Below are 18,564 nucleotides of genomic sequence, written 5' to 3' on the forward strand. Positions count from 1 at the left end.
AAAAATGTTTTTCTTAAAAAGTGTTTAAGGAAAAAACAATCTTTCCAAATAAAACTGTTTGCATAATCAAAATAGAAAGAAACCTTTCATGGCTTATTCCTTTGAAATCTAATGAAAGCAAAAGTAGGAACTGGCGACAGAAAAAAGAAGAACACTAATATACGAACAAAATGCTAATTATTGCTGTTATATTTGTTGCAACCCAATATTTTATAATAGCTTAACACTATTTCTCAACTCTTCATTTCTTAAACTTATTTATATAGTTGGTTTACATGTTTAAAAAATTTGACTCTAAAGATGTTAGTAAATAAATACCAATCCCAGATCCAGCATAAGATGTTGGCAAATAAATATGAACACAATAAAAAAAAATTTTTTTTAAGTCTTAAGAGATATACAGGCTTAGAATCACTTATGCAAAGACATAATATCCTGCCAAGAGAGGAAACGGGTGTCCAGGTAACTGTATTGCATGAGTTGCCTATTCAGGACCCTTTGTACCAGATCATTGATTAAACCACCAGACTTGCAGTCAAACTGAACAAGTGTTTGTAGAGAAGCTCAAAGAGCGATTGTGTCTCAATCTTACAGACAATTCCTTTGGGATCGTGGGAAAGCGAGAGATGAGAGGGGGTAATACGTAACAACTCTTTACGACACAGAGGTTTTGTTCGAGTTGGTGGGGAAGTATCTGCTTATCGCATAAGTAAAATAATCAACCTGCAAGAGCAGGAAACAACAGCGCATTGGTACAATAATCAAAACTACACACAAATGAGAAAAAAACTGACATAAGTTAAGAGTGTGCACCTTTTGTTTCATTGTTACATTTCTTTGATATGCTAAGAAAAACAAAAACAGACATTTCTGAACAATCAATGATGTATGTTCTAAACCACGGAGACAGAAAAGAAAATAATAAAATAAGCATGACAGTCCAGGATGTTCGTCATCTCAAGCCTTCAGAAGAGCGTAAAACGAGTGAATCAAGCGCTGAAACAATACAACGCAGGAAGGTGCTGAAATTAAAAGACTAGGCTATTACTATTATTATTAAATTGATATATATAACAACTATATAAAATTATTCATATTTATAGCATGCTAAGTTTTGAAAATATACTTTAAATCAGAACATATAAACCCATTGTCCTTTGTTAAATATTTCTAGTCACATGCAGTTTAAATGGAATTGTGACACTTAATATTTATATTTTTAGAAATAAAAAAAATTATATTAGTCATTTTTTTCACAGTCACACCACTTAGTCATCCAGTGGCGCGTTGGCCTCATTCAGAAATATTGCCCAATCAATCTGTCAAAAGCAGAACAAGCAGCCATACACTCTCTTGGCAGGGTTTGTGGACTCCTGCACGTAAGGGGCTAACTAATGTGCTCTTTTGTTGCGCTAATGTGCTTAGGCAGCATCTAAACTCATTCCATAGTGAGTATCAACCGCACCAACCAGCAACCATGTGCTTCATTCACTATGAGAACTCTGATTAGGAGTTAGCAGTGACTTTCTGGGAATTTGAATAAAGTAAATAACAGTACTCAGTTGTAGGATAACCTTGCCTCACATTTCATTCTCCTTGTCAAACAACAGGCAGGGCAATCTCAGACTGTTGTCAAAACACAAAAGCTGCTCATGAGGGTGATATAACTTCACATTTTACATAATAAACATGATCTGTGCATCAGCTGACAACTAAATATTTCCTTACAGATCTGCAGGCCTGGACGGAGAAAGCCATGTGTTTAATATAAATCAGCTTGGGGTTGTTTTTATTTTCTACCTCGTTCATCCTGTTTGCAAAGGATAAATTTAACAAAACTGAAATGTTTTTAAAGTAGACACACTTGGAGGTATCACCATGATGAGTCTACACAGTGTTGGGTTTCCAGTAAATTGCAGGTGGTGAGGGGTTTCATTGACTGAATTGTGAAAATTGACCTCTGAATACGGAACCTGGACAATAGTGAAGTATGTATCTTACAACATCGAGATACAACAGACAAATAATCACACCTTGCATCTAAGCGGGTGGTTTTCCTTCAACTGTGCTGGAATATGCGTTCTTGAGACCCCCTCAGGCCTGGGTTCAGGGCTTCAAAAGAGGATGTTTTATTACGAAACAAGTATCAAAAGGCCTTTCCTCATGAACGGGCATTTAGGGCATTTTAGTTTCCTATAAAACTGAAGGAATTAAGAAATCAAGAAGAAGATGAAAAAGTGCACACTTTTGTGCCAAATTAATAGTTATTTTATAAGTAATGGGTGTATGGATCATTACTTAAGGAAAATATATATTTTAATGCTGACACTGAACGTTATCAAGACTGCAGTTGAAAAGAAATGCTACAATATGCAATTCAAATGCAAATAATAAAACAAGACAATGCATGTATAACTGTGAAAAGGGGTGATCCTTTTTCTGACCTTTTGCCCCCGATCATTGCTAAAAGAAAAGCCAATATGCAATTCAGCTAGCAATCTAATGTTACTGGCCAAGAAATGCTAAATGCTAAATTTGCAGCAGTCACTTCAGAATCAGAAAAAAACAAGAAATTTGTATTATTATTTACTTACCTTTATTTCGTATAAAAACAATATATAATAATAATAATAATAATAATAATAATAATAATAATGAAAGAAAAAGAACTGTGGCTATCAAACATCAAATATGCAAAAGCAAAAAAAGTATCATAAAAGTAGTCCATACTTATGCACTATACTCCAAATCTTCTGAAAAAAAGATTTGTGTGAAAAACAGATTAATATTTAAGAGGTTTTAATGAATATCTACACTTTATTATTATTATTTTATTATTTTTTGGTGTTTGATATAATTTTATAATGCAAACGTCACTAAATGCACAGATGTTTTATGATTATTGAAGGCTTTAATAATAGTTGTTAAGAGGTCAGAAAATAAGTGGTATTGCCCAGCCCTAAAGACAAGTTCTTTCAAGAATACATACACAACAGGTTGATTCATTTGGGAAATCTTACCTTTACTTTGAATCACTTCTAGCTCTAGCATTTAATTGCAATCTGCAAAAAAAAAAGCTTTAGAGGAAGAGTTAGAAAGAGCATATACTGTAGGGCATATAATATAGACATCTATTTTGATATGAGCAACAGCTTTATTTAGAACCAAAAGCAATGCATAGCTAAGGTCAAAAGGTCGTATAGCTGAATTAGCTATATAATCTGGGCGGCCAAGGCCACAGACTGACCTTGTATCTATATATCTTAGCTGTCCAAACTAATGCCCAGTCAGCTGGCATCCTTGGCCTCTATGCACAGGATTGATGAATGGCCTGGTCAGTATGTCTTTGTGTCGTTTGAGTCACTGGGAGTGAATCCAGGCACAGCCCTGTCCAGCTAATACTTTGGCCTTGCATATGCACGTTCTTACTTGTAATCTAAACTTCACTTTACCTATGACATTTTAGCACCAGGACAGTTGAGGCAAGGGCTGTGAAATCTGATACGTTGGTTGCAGAACTGACAAGCCCTCTACAACAGCGCCGAAACGCCTAATGCCTTCTCTGCCAGTTTCGCCCTGCTGAGTCACTGCACCCATTTAGGTCAGCTGGAGAAGGCCCGGCAAGTCTCATGGGTTTGTTAATAGGACCACTGCAGGGCATTGTTTAATTCAGCACCTCAAAGCACCCTTAAAGCACAGTTAAAAACCTAACAAAGTCTTTAAAACATTTATTAAATTAGATATTAGACTACATCAACTGCTGCATACAATGCAAAAGAGATTTTTAGGGGTAGATTTTTTTTTCAAGAAAATAATAAAGAAAGAATGTTTTCGTTTTTCTACATGTCTTATTTAATTATTTATGTTTTTATTAAATTTTTTTCATCTGAACGTTTTTTCCCCCAGTGTATATTCATATAAAAAAGTGTAGTAGCAGCAGTATTTTTACCTTCTAAATGTACAGATTATTAAATCATAAAATTTCTTAATGTTCATTTTTTTCTAATAAATATTTATGAATTCAGGATTATTTAATATACATTTTAATTTGTCACATAGTTTGTATGTCTGCCATGTATATCTATCTCTAGAGAAAGAAAAATAATAATCTTAATGCCATTAAAAGGTTTATATTTTAACACATTATTAAAGAAATTCAGCTAAAAAGCTTAAAATATAGATTTAATTTTACATGTGTAAAACAACAGTATTTCATTTCAGGTCACAAAGGTCGATGTTAGACCTCTAAGCCTATTGCACTTGTTGAATAGACGATTTAGAAGTATTTACTTGAAATATGCAAAGTGGTACAATACATAATCAGATCAACGTGGTGGAATTTGAAGTGATAACATTTTAACAAAGTAGTATTTGTGTCTAATCTTGGTCATTATATTCCTTTCATTCAGCTTTGTGCAAAATTCAATGTCTAATGTTAATGGGCCTCAATCTATATGGTGATAAAGTGTAGCATAAATAACATTTCAGAGCTAATCTCAATGTATCATAGGTCTAAAAGATTAATTAGCCAATCCATAGCATCTTTCACCAACAACCAAAAATAAACAAAACTTTGATACTGTAGAATGTGTAATATTGCAACAAAAAGACATCTCGCATCTGCTGGCTGAAAGAATGCAAACACAGCAATGCTGCCTTCTTAAATAGCAAAGTTCAATTTCGTACAGCTTAAAAACTCTAAAAGGGCATTTGTCACATGGTCTTGACAGGTGCCTCATTGCTAAAGTTTAATTATATAGTAAATAATCCATTTCAAAACATTTAAAATTTACATATAGCAGATGTTTTATATAATAGCATGTTTAAGATGTCTGAAAAAATTCTCAAATGCATTCACCCCTGACAGTTCCTGTCAACATACATTAATTCATAAGGACAACCAGGCTGCTAAAATGGCTCTGCTGGCTTTTTGCCATTAATGTTATCTAATGCCAGCATACCTAAAATTCAACCAATCACAAACTGACTGCAAAATAATTGTTGGGATTCTACTTTGAAATAGTGATACTAGTATTAGGATTTGATTTTAAAAGTCCATATGTGAAGTTTTTCCATTAGTAAACAAAAAATGACCCCAAAACTTGTTTATTAGGTCAATATTGTGCAAATACTAAACAATGACATAACAATAAAAGTGCTTTGCTCTGCATTCAAAGGATTTTTAATGGTTTAGTGAAATCCTTACACAGTTGCCAGCTCTTCTCTGATTCAGAATGAATGTGGCCAATAAGGTGATCGTTCATAATCTTGTTCTGAGCCACCAAATAGACCCAGGATTGCTTGTTATCAATAAAAAGTTGTCTGATTATTTGACTGCCATAGTCTTTCCTTGATTAAATTAAAGACGCACAAGATAACACAATAAAGGCTAGGCTTCTGCTAACAATGACTCACCTTCTATACTGATATCAGCTGGAAATGTCTGGCTGATGCAACAGTGACTTTAGAAGCTATACAGATGTGAACTGGAATTGTATGACCCCTGAACTATAAATGACTACATAGCTTATTTACTCAATCCACTTTGATTTGATAATGTCATAGGATGACCAGTGTCCGCCTCAGACGGCACGCCAGCATGATGCACAGGTTTATCAGTTCACTGGGGAGCAAAGTTTTGTTGACAAGTTACCTGGCTGCAGTGAGCACTTCTGAGGAAGAATGATACTTCAATGAAGTCTGCAAGGTTCATTTCATCAAATCTCTGAAAGATAAGAAAGGAGTTAGGTTTAAGTAAACAAGATATCCTCAAGCATAACTTTATATTCTGTGAACAATTGAATAATGCTGATTCATTCTTCCTTGTATTTAGAATAGGCTACAATTTATATTACTGTGCCATCATCTGTTTTACTCCTTAAATGTCACATAAAAACTGTCTGCTTACATATAAAATCTTTCCATGTTCAAATTCTTAAATTGTAGCTTTTAATTTATGTCTATTAGTTCGGACATCATCTATTGTAAATGCTAGTTAACATATTAAAAGTTGCAAATTTGAATACAGTATATGCATTTAATATTTACAGTCATTCAGATTTGTCTAAAAAGTTCAATAAAATCCCTCGCTCTAATTTGACCTACATGCAATAGCAAGTAATAACATCATAGTTCCCAGCTGTGATGTAAACCGAGGCCTAGTGGCTGTGTAAAAAAAACAGATGAGCACTTTGATAAGTCTCACCCTTTGTTTCACACACACACACACACACACACATGCACACACACACACACACACACACACACACACACACGTCTCAGTTTTTATTAATTTATTTATGGACAAAAGCACTCATGCAGGTTTGGAATGATACCAGGGTAAAAACAAACAAACAGAACATTCATTTCTGGGTGAACAATCCCTTTAAATATGTTTAATGTATTAATAATAATAGAAGCATAAATAAAACATGAATTCCTAATATAACTACATATCAGCAGCTGACACCGGTCACAGACGTTCAGTAACCCGTGATGATGTTTGTTTTGTGTCAGTATAAACAGGAACCTAGCAACAGTGCAACTATTGAGGAAATACTCAATTGATACATGTCTGAAGCAAACAGGACCTGAATTGTTAATGATAGTCCAAGTTGGAAGGCGACCATGGGTTACTATATCAACTGCCTGGGGTATAATACTGTATATTGTGTCTAGAAATGTGAATTAGTGAATTAATTTTATCTAAGGAGCTCAACTGTGATAAGTGTACTTGCATTCATACATCGATTGCTACTGTTTGTTCAATAGAGATCTTTTTGAGACCTCAATTCCACAGATTCTTGATTATAATTCACAAATCTTCATGTGCAGACTGCTAATCCAATGACTTTCAATCCCTCGGGACCTGGGGTCCCACTTTGATCGATTGAGAGGGGTTTGCAGGCAACATTTAATCTCACAGTAATTAAAAAGGGGCATTAGAAAGGGGACAGTCAGAAATATACGGGCCTATTGTAAACATGCAACCCTTTTATAGATTTTCTCAGGGTTCCTTTGCTACATGCAGCCAATTTATTTGGGTAGTGTGCCATTTTACTTGGCTCCAACTTGAAAAAAAAAGGATTCTGTAATACAAGCTTTCTTCATTCAATTCTGAACGTGAAGCTTCATCTCCATGGAGCATTATCAGGTTCTCTGTGGATTCCTTTAGACGTCCTGGTAAATCTATCAAAAGATAGTGACTGGTAAGGGTGGGATACAGAAAGCTGTAACTCATTCTTGGCTGGGCCGCTAAAGAGATCCATCCTACCTGACATTAAGTAGCCCTCATTACAGCATTTTCTATTGGCTTATGCAATTGTAAAGAGTTTTTATAGTGTCTGACTGTAGTGAGGTGAGAATATACAGACATTACCAAACAATTATCTTTAAAAATTAACTCTTTTAAAAAAAAAATACAAAATTAAAGGAATAATCTACTAAATTCCAACTTTATCTAATTAGATTAGGTTATTAGATTGTTAAAATGAAATGATAAATTATAATAAACAAAATAAGCATTTAAATAAATGTCAAAATATTTAAAAATATATTTATTTATTTTTTCACTAAAGCACTTAAAACCAAAATATGTAATCTTGAGTTGGGCTAATCATTGTCTGTGCTTGTTTTTACTGACTTTTTAATTAGTTCATACATTTATTCCTTTATTTATTCAATGGTTAATTATTGCTAGGCCCTATTCAATGCCTTGACATGTGGAACAGCACAGTCTGTGGCAACAGGCCTATACATTTTAACTACACTGAAGAATGCCATTATATGCCTGTTAGCTTTGACTGGAATTTATAGACCGAAAATGGATGAAAGTTATTCTATTGCATATAAAATATTAAACCAAAAGACATATTACACAAGTACATACACATCAAAACCGTTACTTAAAACTGTAACAATATTTTACAACATTGCTATTTTTGGGGAAGTTACTTTTAAGGGGAAGTTGTGGCCTAATGGTTAGAGAATCGGACTCGTAATCCAAAGGTTGTGGGTTTGAGTCTCAGGCTGGCAGGGATTGTAGGTGGGGGGAGTGAATGTACAGCGCTCTCTCCACCCTCAATACCACGACTGAGGTGCCCTTGAGCAAGGCACCGAACCCCTAACTGCTCCCCGGGCGCCGCACTGCTCCGGGTGTGTGTTCACGGTGTGTGTGTGTTCACTGCTGTGTGTGTGCACGTTGGATGGGTTAAATGCAGAGCACGAATTCCGAGTATGGGTCACTATACTTGGCAGTATGTCACTTCACTTCACTTCACTTTTAGTGTTTTTTGACCAAAAATTGGTAAGCATTTCTTTCAAAAACATTAAAATACTTTACTGACCCCAAATTTTTGAATGATAGTGTACTGTTCAAAAGGAACTAGATAATCTTTTTGGCCCCACTATACATCTTTAATGATTTAAATAAAACTAAATAAGCAAAACCGATGAGGAAATAGTGAGCGACCACTGAACCTAGTCATGCTTCATCCCCTCTGGCATTCATTATGTCCAATTAAGCATCTGCCACTCCAGCTTTTCCCTGCAACTGGGCACAATATAAAAACAGGCTGTCAGAGAGAGTTGAGCCAAAGCGCTTTTAAACCAGAGGAGCATCAGAGTACCGTCCTGCCTCAGTCGAGAGAACACCTCGAAGTCCAAACAACCTGGTTTTATTAAAAGCACGCAGACAGACTAATCAAATGTAAAAAATAGTTGTATTTTCCATTCAGTTGATTGAATATATATATTCAAACATATCTGTTTGTGTGGAGTCTATATGTTTTGTCCAGCTGTTGAGAGTAATTCAAAATGCTTGTCAAAATCGCTAACGGACTAGAGTTTGCATCAGATCAGTTTGACAGAGGAAAATCCACAACTCCATCCCTTTAGACAGGCGCAGGATGAATGTGAGCATTTAAAAGCTTTCATTACGAACATATTAGCATTCCACTAGTAAACAGAATATTTTTGTGATGTGTTTTGAAAGCATGTGGATAAACCAGAAAATATAGGTCAGGTTTATGACTGCAAAGAAGTCAGTGATTATACAGGAGGTTGTATATTTTATCATTTGTGTCATCAAGTGTCACCGTCTCTCGGTGTGGGAAGTTGGTCTTTCATTAGAACTGGGTTTGAATACGTTTGTTTGTGTTTGCAATCAGGATCAGACTGGTTTAGATTTACAAGCACGTGATGCTGAGGTGTAACGCTTGTGTGTCACCTATCACATCTCTTTTTCTTTTACTCTCCTTCTGTTACAACCCCCACTGATCCTGCTATCTTGCCATCACAGTCCCCTAAGAGAGATTTAGGCAACATGTGCATCAAATTTTATGGTTAAATTTGACCTGAAAGTAAATGGAAAAGTTAAGTTTTAAGTTAATAATAATAATAATCCTATTGTATCAATTTTTTCAAAATGTTTAGTCTTCTAATTAATACGTCTTACAGCAAATACAACCTAAATAAATGACTAAAAATAATATAATAAAATCAAATTTGCATTTGGAAGGATTTGATAATATGTATCACATAATAACGTTTTTTTTTAATTAAAATTGCATGTACAATATTTATAAGATCAAAATACTGAATGTAAAATTATCATGAAATAATGATCAAAATGCTGGTTAATTTGATTTATTTTATTTTATTCAAATTGCATGTGCAACAATTATAAAATAATTGCTAAATAATTATAAAAGAAAATGCTACATTTTTTTATAAAAAAAAAAAAAAGTATTTCTAATTAACAAAAATGATAAAATATTGACCAAAATGCTGATTAATTTTATAATTCTATTTAATTTCATTCATTAAAATTGCATTTGCAATAACTATAAAAATACTTTATTTTAAAAAGGATGAAAAAACTTCATATATTGTATATAGGTAAGCATTCCATTCCATTTATTAAGGAAATAAATGACACCTCAAATCATACAACTAGGCTAGTTTTCTAAACAATCAGACTTCGCCCTGGGAGATCAAGCACAATCTACTGGTATTATTATTATTATTTTTTTTTTTTTACTTCCATTACTGGTCCCTCTCAGTATCCACAGTTCTCGTTAATTTGATAAAAGTCTCTCTTTCTCTCTCTTTCCATTTTATACTCTATCACACACTCACAAACACTAAAACTAATTTCCATTTCTGGGGAAGTGAATACGCTCTCGCCTGACACATACACACCCTAAAGGCCAAACCCGCTAGATGTGTGCGTGTCTGCGAGCATGCACGTCTGCCATCTGACGGCACGTCCCACCTCTGCCATCTCACATCTATTTGTTTAAACAGGAATTTGAACAGCAGCTCAACTTCTGAAGTGTCAACCACAACTTATGATGGTTAATCTGTAGCATCAGCCCAGCTTCAGTCAAAATCAGCTGAATGGAAACGATGACGTTTTGTGGTAGCATCACATACTGTATCGTTCTGCTTTCTTAAAACCTTTTGTCAATGGAACAGCCAGCAACTAAGCAACTATGGCTTCAGTTTCTGAACAAATTAATATACTGTCTATACAAGAGCAGTAAATAAAACCCTCTGCAAGTCCAGGTTCTGCGTTTAATTTTACACGTGTGGATTTCACTTGCACATACATGTCCATTTCAGTTGCTTTGTTTTCATTGAAATGGCAGATGCAGTACTGTACAGTCAAAACACTGGTTGAGAGAATGAATTAAAAGAATAAATTCAACCAAGAATGACAATTCTGTCATAATTTACTCACCCTCATTTCGTTCCAGACCTGTATGACTTACTTTCTTCCATGGAACAAGGAGAAGAGTCTCTGAAGATGGTGCTGGTTGCTCTTTTCCATACAATTCCTGAAGATTTCAGCCTTAAAAAGCGTGTTAAAAAGTGTCAAAAAAAAGCAGTCAATACAACTTCATATGACAACATTAATTTCTGAATTAACTAAATGCTTGAATTAAACTTTCTTGACAAAAATCAATAAATCAAATAAGATAATAATAATAATAATAATAATAATAATATTAATAAATAATCATAAAATAATAACAAATTGCCTATGTATGATTACAGCAGCCAATAAAGAATGAGAAAAGCTGTTCAGAGAAAGTGTGACTACAAAAAACAAGAACAATGGTTTATATTTATTAATGTTTTACTGATATTTTTATTAATATAATATTTATTTTATTTTTGTATTTATATTTTTTTTATCACAATATAATTCGATACTTTCATAAATAGTTTTGATGACTTAAGTTTAAAATTTGGTATTATAATTAAATAAGATGGAATCTCTTTCATCTTTATTTGACCTTCTAACTCTACCACTCTCTATTCTAATTCTATTTTATCTATCAGTCTTCTTTTTATTTAAACACACACACACACACACACACACACACACACGACCCTCTATCAATTGCACATGTATTCTCTAACTGCTAGCTTCTCTTGCAAAACTAACACTAGCTTTCTTTTTCCTATTCTATCTACTTGTTTCTTTTTTCTATATTCCATCTACTCGTTTTCTTTAAAAAAAAACCAAAACCAAAACTTGTCATAGCACTTGCACGTTGTTGCTCTTTTGTTGGTTCTGATTGCTTCTAGTGTCCTCATTTGTAAGTGGAGCTTTGGATAAAAGCGTCTGTTAAATGAATAAATGTAAATGTAAGTAAAAGTAATATCTAATATTAAAAGTAATTTCTCAAAAATATTTGCAATATGGATGCACAACCACTTTTCATTGTTGTACACAAAGGTTGTCTAAGGCCACAGTCACACTTCTGAAAGTGAAAATGAGAACTCAGGATGTCGAAATGCAAAACTTATAACCACCACAGGGGAAATGTGCAGCACGGTGTGTAAAACAGTCTGTGTTAGACTACGCTGGCATTAACCGCCTGCTACTGCTGAAAGGTAAAATCACCTGCTGACAAATAACATTCACACTATGGGGAGGATTGGGTTTCTCTTTCAATCACACAAAATAAACTCAAAGCTCACTGAATGTCTACAAGACGTCACATTCAGATCATCGGCCAAGCGCCTGATAAAAAGACCCAAAGAAGGCTTTGACAGCATTCAGCGAGTGATAGTATTTGCTTACTGGTCCTTGCAGAAGCTTAGAGAGCGTGCCGTCAATGCTTTAATACTTTATTCGTTCCCACAGTAACCGTGGAAACTGCATAGCCAGACAAACGCCGCTTCAAATTAGCTGATCATTGGCCAGTTCCTATTACATAATTTTAGTCTCACTCTGTTTAGTAACACACCGTTGGTTTTTATCAGAGGGTAAAATGTTGCCAATTCTCCATTTAGTCATTTAATTAGACTTTAAAAGCCAGGAAATCTTTTACTGGTCACATAACAATAATAAATCAGTTAACATAATACAACATTTTAATCATTTAAAAAAGGGCCCTATTATGCTCCTTTTTACAAGATGTAAAATAAATCTCTGATATCCGCAGAGTGTGTATGTGAAGTTTTAGCTCAAAATACCCCCCCCCCCCCCAATTTTTTTATAGCTTGTTAAAATTGCCACTTTTAGGGTTTTAGCCAAAACGCGCTGTATTTGAGTATGTTGCTTTAATGCAAATGAGCTGGTGCTCCTGGAGAAGAGGGTGGAGCTTCAAGAGCTCAAGCTCCCGCATTAGCAGTGCTAGCCTTTGCAAATAAATATTTCACTATTAGTACAAGCCTGTTATCTTTACAGAAAACATACTCTGTTTAAAAGTCAGTCATCTGATTGTACTGTGCATAATAAGAGAGACAGACAGAGAGCACAGCGCGATAAAAATAACAACATAACTGGTCTTATGGTGTATGGCATGCTATCACAAACTCGTGATTATGAGCTCAACAAACTGAAGCGATCGACTCACATTGCTTTCATATATGCAACTTTTAACTACCACATTCCTATTCACGATCATTCATGAAGGCAGAAAGAAATCAAACAGTCTCTTTGAAGACCATTCATGGCCATTCAAGCTACAAGGAAAATGGAGCAGTCTTCTCACGTCAGACTAAATATCCTGACTGCAAAGGTCACAAGTCAGTCACGTAACTAGACAAATAAACAAGTAACAATGAGGGAGGAATACTGACAACTATTACGTAAATATACAAGCTCAGTGATCAATCCAAATCAAAGCACTGTCCACACTTCCTTTGAGAGAGACTCTCTTGCATTTCTGAGAGAAAGGAAGGAAAAACGATCTGAAATAATATTCTATTATATGTGTTCAAGTGTAAATGGACTTTTACGTAATTCTGCTTTTGTATAGCTACAGTATATGACTGGAACTAACTGCTGTATTTGTGACATGCATTTACATATTCACACATACACACACATTTTATATATATATATATATATATATATATATATATATATATATATATATATATATATATATATATATATATATATATATATATATATATATATATATATATATACATACACTGTATACACACAAACACATGTATATATATATGTATCTTTACAGGGTTCATCTCAGTTGTCAGGAAGTGGTTAAGTCACTGATGTTAGATGAAAAGAAGGGGACTGCTTTTTTCAATTTGTGGTTAAATGTGACATTTTAAAGTGTTACTCTGTTACATAGCGCATCTAGGCGGAAACACATACACACAGACTGTCTTATTTTTTGCTGTTTTCATTTATGTTCCATTAATGTTTTATTGTTTTACATTATTGTATAAATACTGTACACTATACGATCTAAAAATGCCAAAAAGCAACAATATAAAAAAGGTTTAACTGGAATAGACTTTTTTTTTTACTTTATGCACAGCAGTTGACAAAAGATCAAAGGTTATAGTGTTATTTTTTTTTCAGGCTTCAATTGCTTTTTTGTACTATAGTTGGTCAAGGTACGAACTGGCTCAAAATGAAACTCGACCTGTATCTATCTATCCACCAACTATCCACCAATATTATATCTGTTTTCTCTGCACAAAATGCTTACAGTTGATTACATATTTCAGTTACTGTATGAAGTCTTGGTTGAGCATAAGAACTGAAAAGGACCCATGCAAGCCCACTTGTGGAAGAATGAGTTTGTTGTTATTTTTTTAACAATGCCTTATTCTGATGAAGATTCAGATCTTCAGATTCCCACAACCTCATGAGTCAGCGGCCTTCTGAGACTTGCCTGTTCATTTCTGACCCCTGTCCTCAGTAACCTCACATCTTTCCTCTGTTGTAGGTCTGGTATTTCGCACCGGGCCATTAGAGGGCACAGCTGTGCCACAACCATCCCACAATGCCACATACGGCAGAGGGAGGAGCTTAGCAGTCACTACCAGACTAGAATCTAATAATAAAGAAAAGCTTTCACAATAACCACAAAAAAATTGCTCATGGCAAAAACTATTATTTTTCTTCCTTCCTTGCTTAAAAAATAAATGTATAAGCGTATTTATTTTCAACCTATACAATATTTATCAGTATCATTATACTGTAAAAAAAAAAAAAAAAAAAACATTTTTATGACCAGCATTTTTATGCTCAAAATTCAAAATGTAAAACTAATTATGGCCACTAGATGGCAGCCATAACATAGTTTAAGTGTTTCCTTACACTGACCTACTTTTTATATCACACCAATCCACACATGACTCCATCCTTAATCAACATACAGAAAAACTATAGAAATGTAAAATAGCCTACAGTGTGGAAAAGCTTTATGCGAAATAAATCGGCCTTTCTTTCAAGATTATGAATGGCAGAACACTTCTGCTGGGATCTCATTTAATGGTACATTTCCTCTTTGCTTTGAGGTCAAATGAGGTAACATACCAACCTTATATTGAGAACACTTTATAGACCCCTGCTTGCAAAGGTTCAACCAAACAGTATAAAAATACTTACTAATTTGATAAACAAATTAAACCCAGTTTTCAACACACAATCATACTGCGTAAAATACTCAGGGGACATCAGAGAAACTCTGCAGGTATTTCTCAGTGCTACAACAGGACATCAGCGGCACAGAGGGACTCCACATAAATATTTCATCTTCTCACCCATGAATTATGCATATTCTATTACACGCCCACATAATATGATGCTCATGTCAATTTGGAGGTCTATTGCTCTACAGGGTGACGGCTATGAAATCCACCTCTCAGGTGAAATGTGATATAGCGCCGGATGCCTCTGCTTCTCCACAGTGGGGCTTATGGGAATTACTGTTTTACTGGAAAACAGGTTAAGGCAGTGGGTCACTGTGTCTGGAAGCGGAGTATCAGGGGAGCTGTTGGGGACCAGATAATTAAGTACCCGGTCAAACCAGATAAGTCATATCGCAGATTAATTATTTAAGAATAATCCTTATTATGCATACAGAGATTTATGAATATCAGACACCTGATGCTAGATAGGGAGGTGTGTGAAATTAAAATACAGTGTAAACCATGATTTGTATCTAGCAATCATATTGCTGTGATATATATAATACTGATTTGCAAAAGCATGATAAAAAAATAAGGCATGTAATACACACTTAGCTGCAATCAATTAAATTTTATGTGAAATAAATTGCTATTTTGGATCCATCTGCTCTGCCTTATAAATCATAACTTTTGAAAAATAAACAAGATTTCCAAATTTTCTTAAGAACATATAAGCAGTGCTTGTTGGTCCAAAACTCAAGACGTTAAGGTACTAGGGTCGCAGTTGCTAGGGTCGCAGTTGCTAAGGTGTTCAAAGCGGTTCTGATTTTTCTAGAAAAAAATTGAGCTAACAAACATATTAGGGTACATAATGCATATTGTTGGTAACAGAACATTGTAGCCTTGCATTTACAAAAACATGGACATTCTAGATATATTCCAGCGGCTTCCACCTCCCCCCATGATGAGGAACAAACACATGACCACTGACATGAAGGCCAATCACTCTCTGGACCAATCAACACACTTGGAATTAGTCTTTCAACCAATCAGCTTAACCCAAGGGCCCTGAGGACTGTGTTTTACTGTGATCTTGGTGCCCCATTATTTGAATATTTTTGCATATATTGCAACCCCATTGCCTACACAGAATCCAGCAGCCCATAGGATGTTAGCATTGACTTTATCTAAAAAAACTGAGATAGAGGTTGAAGAAAATTACTTAAGATGATACAATATGAAACATGGGATAAATAAAAAAAGATTTTATGCTTAATTATTTCAGAATTAGAATCAGAATGAGCTTTATTGCCAGGTATGTTTGCACATACGAGGAATTTGTTTTAGTGACAGTAGCTCCATGACAGAATGACAGCGACAGGACAGGACACAGATAATAATAATAAATAATAATGTACAAATATACAAAATGGACAATATGCAATTCATTATTTGGTAACCCTTTAAAACAAGGTTCAATTTGTTAATAATAGGTAATACAAAGAACCGCTATTTTTACAGCATTTATTAATCTTCGAAATAAATGTTTATTGTTATTATGCATTATGTTCATTCATAATACACTAGCTTAGGTTAATTTACTTAACTCAAAATGTTAATGTATTAGTATATACAAAACTAACATTAACCAAGATTAATAAATGCTTAAAATGTAACCACACTGAATCAGTATAAAGTGTAACCCTTGTTTTTATATAGAAGTCAACAGCTACATTATATATTTAACAAACGGCTATGATTTCACAGGTCAAACAATTAATGAGCAAAAAGATCATTACTGAAGGCATCATTCATATGCTTGTCGCTTGAGTAAGTAAACTTTTCAGCATGCATTTCAAGCGAGCCGCCATGAAATCGAAAGAGGAATTAAAGCCCTTTGTGTTGCCATGGTTCTGTAGACTGACAGAACAAGAACCAGGGGAGGGATTTAGGAAGAAGGGGGAGGGTCATGAAAGCATGCCGTCCTGTGATTGGCTGAGGCCGTGTCACATGTAACCTTTGGAATGCTAATACCCCCCCAATACTTTCTCTCTCTCTGCTCTGCGGTAAAGCTTACAGGACAAACACAACCCAGAAATGGTGTAGGATAGCAGGACGTAATCCAATCCTAGGAAGAAAAGGCAAAGCCAAAGCGTAAGGTAGGCATTATTTATGTGCATGTTGTGAAATTCCTTCCTTCTGGTGGTTCTTAAACAAGGTGGAAGGATTTAGGCAGAGGGGATGTGTTTGTTTTCTTACTGCATGCTTCCAGACCTGTTTCAAAGCCGGCCAGCTCAGTTCTGACAGCTCGAGGGACGATAATGTGGATGTGAGGGCACTGGCCCATGGTTTCGCAAATCTGTATAGACAAAACACACTTTTAGTAAGACAACAATCCTATTTCGTAACAAAACCTGCCATTCTTGTGTATGACGATAAGCTTGAATGCATAACACATTATTTACTTTAGATTAACTCCAAATCTTAAGGATGGAGGGAATCTTATCAGCCTTTTCAACAGCATAAAGAATTGGTTTCAAAACAGTCTATCTGAAGGATATTCCTTTAAAGGTCAGTTTCCTTCACGCCAAGTACAGTATACATATGTGCATCTGAAAGAGTCGAGTCTGGGGTCAGGGCCGGGTCATTGTGCCCTTAGCATTCCATGTGACCCACATTAGGCCAGATTAAATAGAATGGATACCATGTGAATGAGTGCGCCAGGCCACAGTGCAATTGGATGATTGTGTGCATGTGCATGTGTGCGTACGTTTAAACTGCTCTTCTCTTTAGTACTTCCAAGTTGGTGATTCAGCCAAATAACAACACAGCTGGATTAGAACGAGAGGCGCAAATCGCTCCAAACCAGATCCTGTGACAAAAAAACTTCTGCATCGTATTAAATCCAGAACGTTCTGATCTGCAGATTCCCAAACATGCAAAATTCCATTCAGCCTCATGGAATTATAATGCTGCCACTTGGTTCAGGTTGTTTGCCTTTATAATAAACACACTCACATTATTTTGATTACTTTGTTGATAACTTATGGTAGGTGTGTTTGGGCCGTTTTGTTGTCGCAGTAAATGAACCAGTTTCAGATGGTGCAAAGCAACTACCTCAGCGTTTCCAGCAATCTCTGGCAGGACAGTTTTAAGTTTTAATTAGTTGCTGAAACTAAAATCAGTGAGCAAGATTATAAAATCACGCATATAGATTCAAAAGCAACAAATCTGACAAATATGGCTACTATGACTGGAGGCATCTCATGAGTATACAACAATTAAATGAAGACAAAGACAGTAAATTACTCCGTGCACCTTTAATTTAATTGCTGATGTGTTGGTGATGAATAAACAAAACTTGACTAGCCATATGAAAGAATAAATCAATGGACACCAATGATAACATCATTACTCTATTTTTTACAATCATACAGCTCCAGAGGACAGTTGTTTACTGGTTGTTTGTGAATAAAATCATTGCTTTGAATCTGTAAGTCATTTTATAATTTTATACAATGAATTTAAACTAGCTATATGTTTTCGGAGCATGCAACACTCACAACTTTGTTGCTAGCGTGTTCTGGACTTTCACTAGGTGGATTTATACTAGTTTTGAGATATTCCATGATATTCTAGTCTCTACATATGGCT

General features: G+C 34.9%; 1 protein-coding gene across 1 annotated transcript in view; it reads left to right on the forward strand.

Moving 5' to 3' along the window:
• Nucleotides 1-16,980: 16,980 nt before the first annotated feature.
• The window catches only part of LOC306879315 (polyhomeotic-like protein 2), a 33,477-nt gene continuing 31,893 nt past the window's right edge, over nucleotides 16,981-18,564 (forward strand). Inside the window, exon 1 of the mRNA XM_079432143.1 lies at nucleotides 16,981-17,069. The gene's annotated coding sequence lies outside the window, so the exon portion shown is untranslated. The remainder of the gene's footprint in view (nucleotides 17,070-18,564) is intronic.

The sequence above is a fragment of the Barbus barbus genome (genome assembly GCF_936440315.1).
Source record: "Barbus barbus genome assembly, chromosome: 13".
NCBI classification, from domain to species: Eukaryota; Metazoa; Chordata; class Actinopteri; order Cypriniformes; family Cyprinidae; genus Barbus; species Barbus barbus.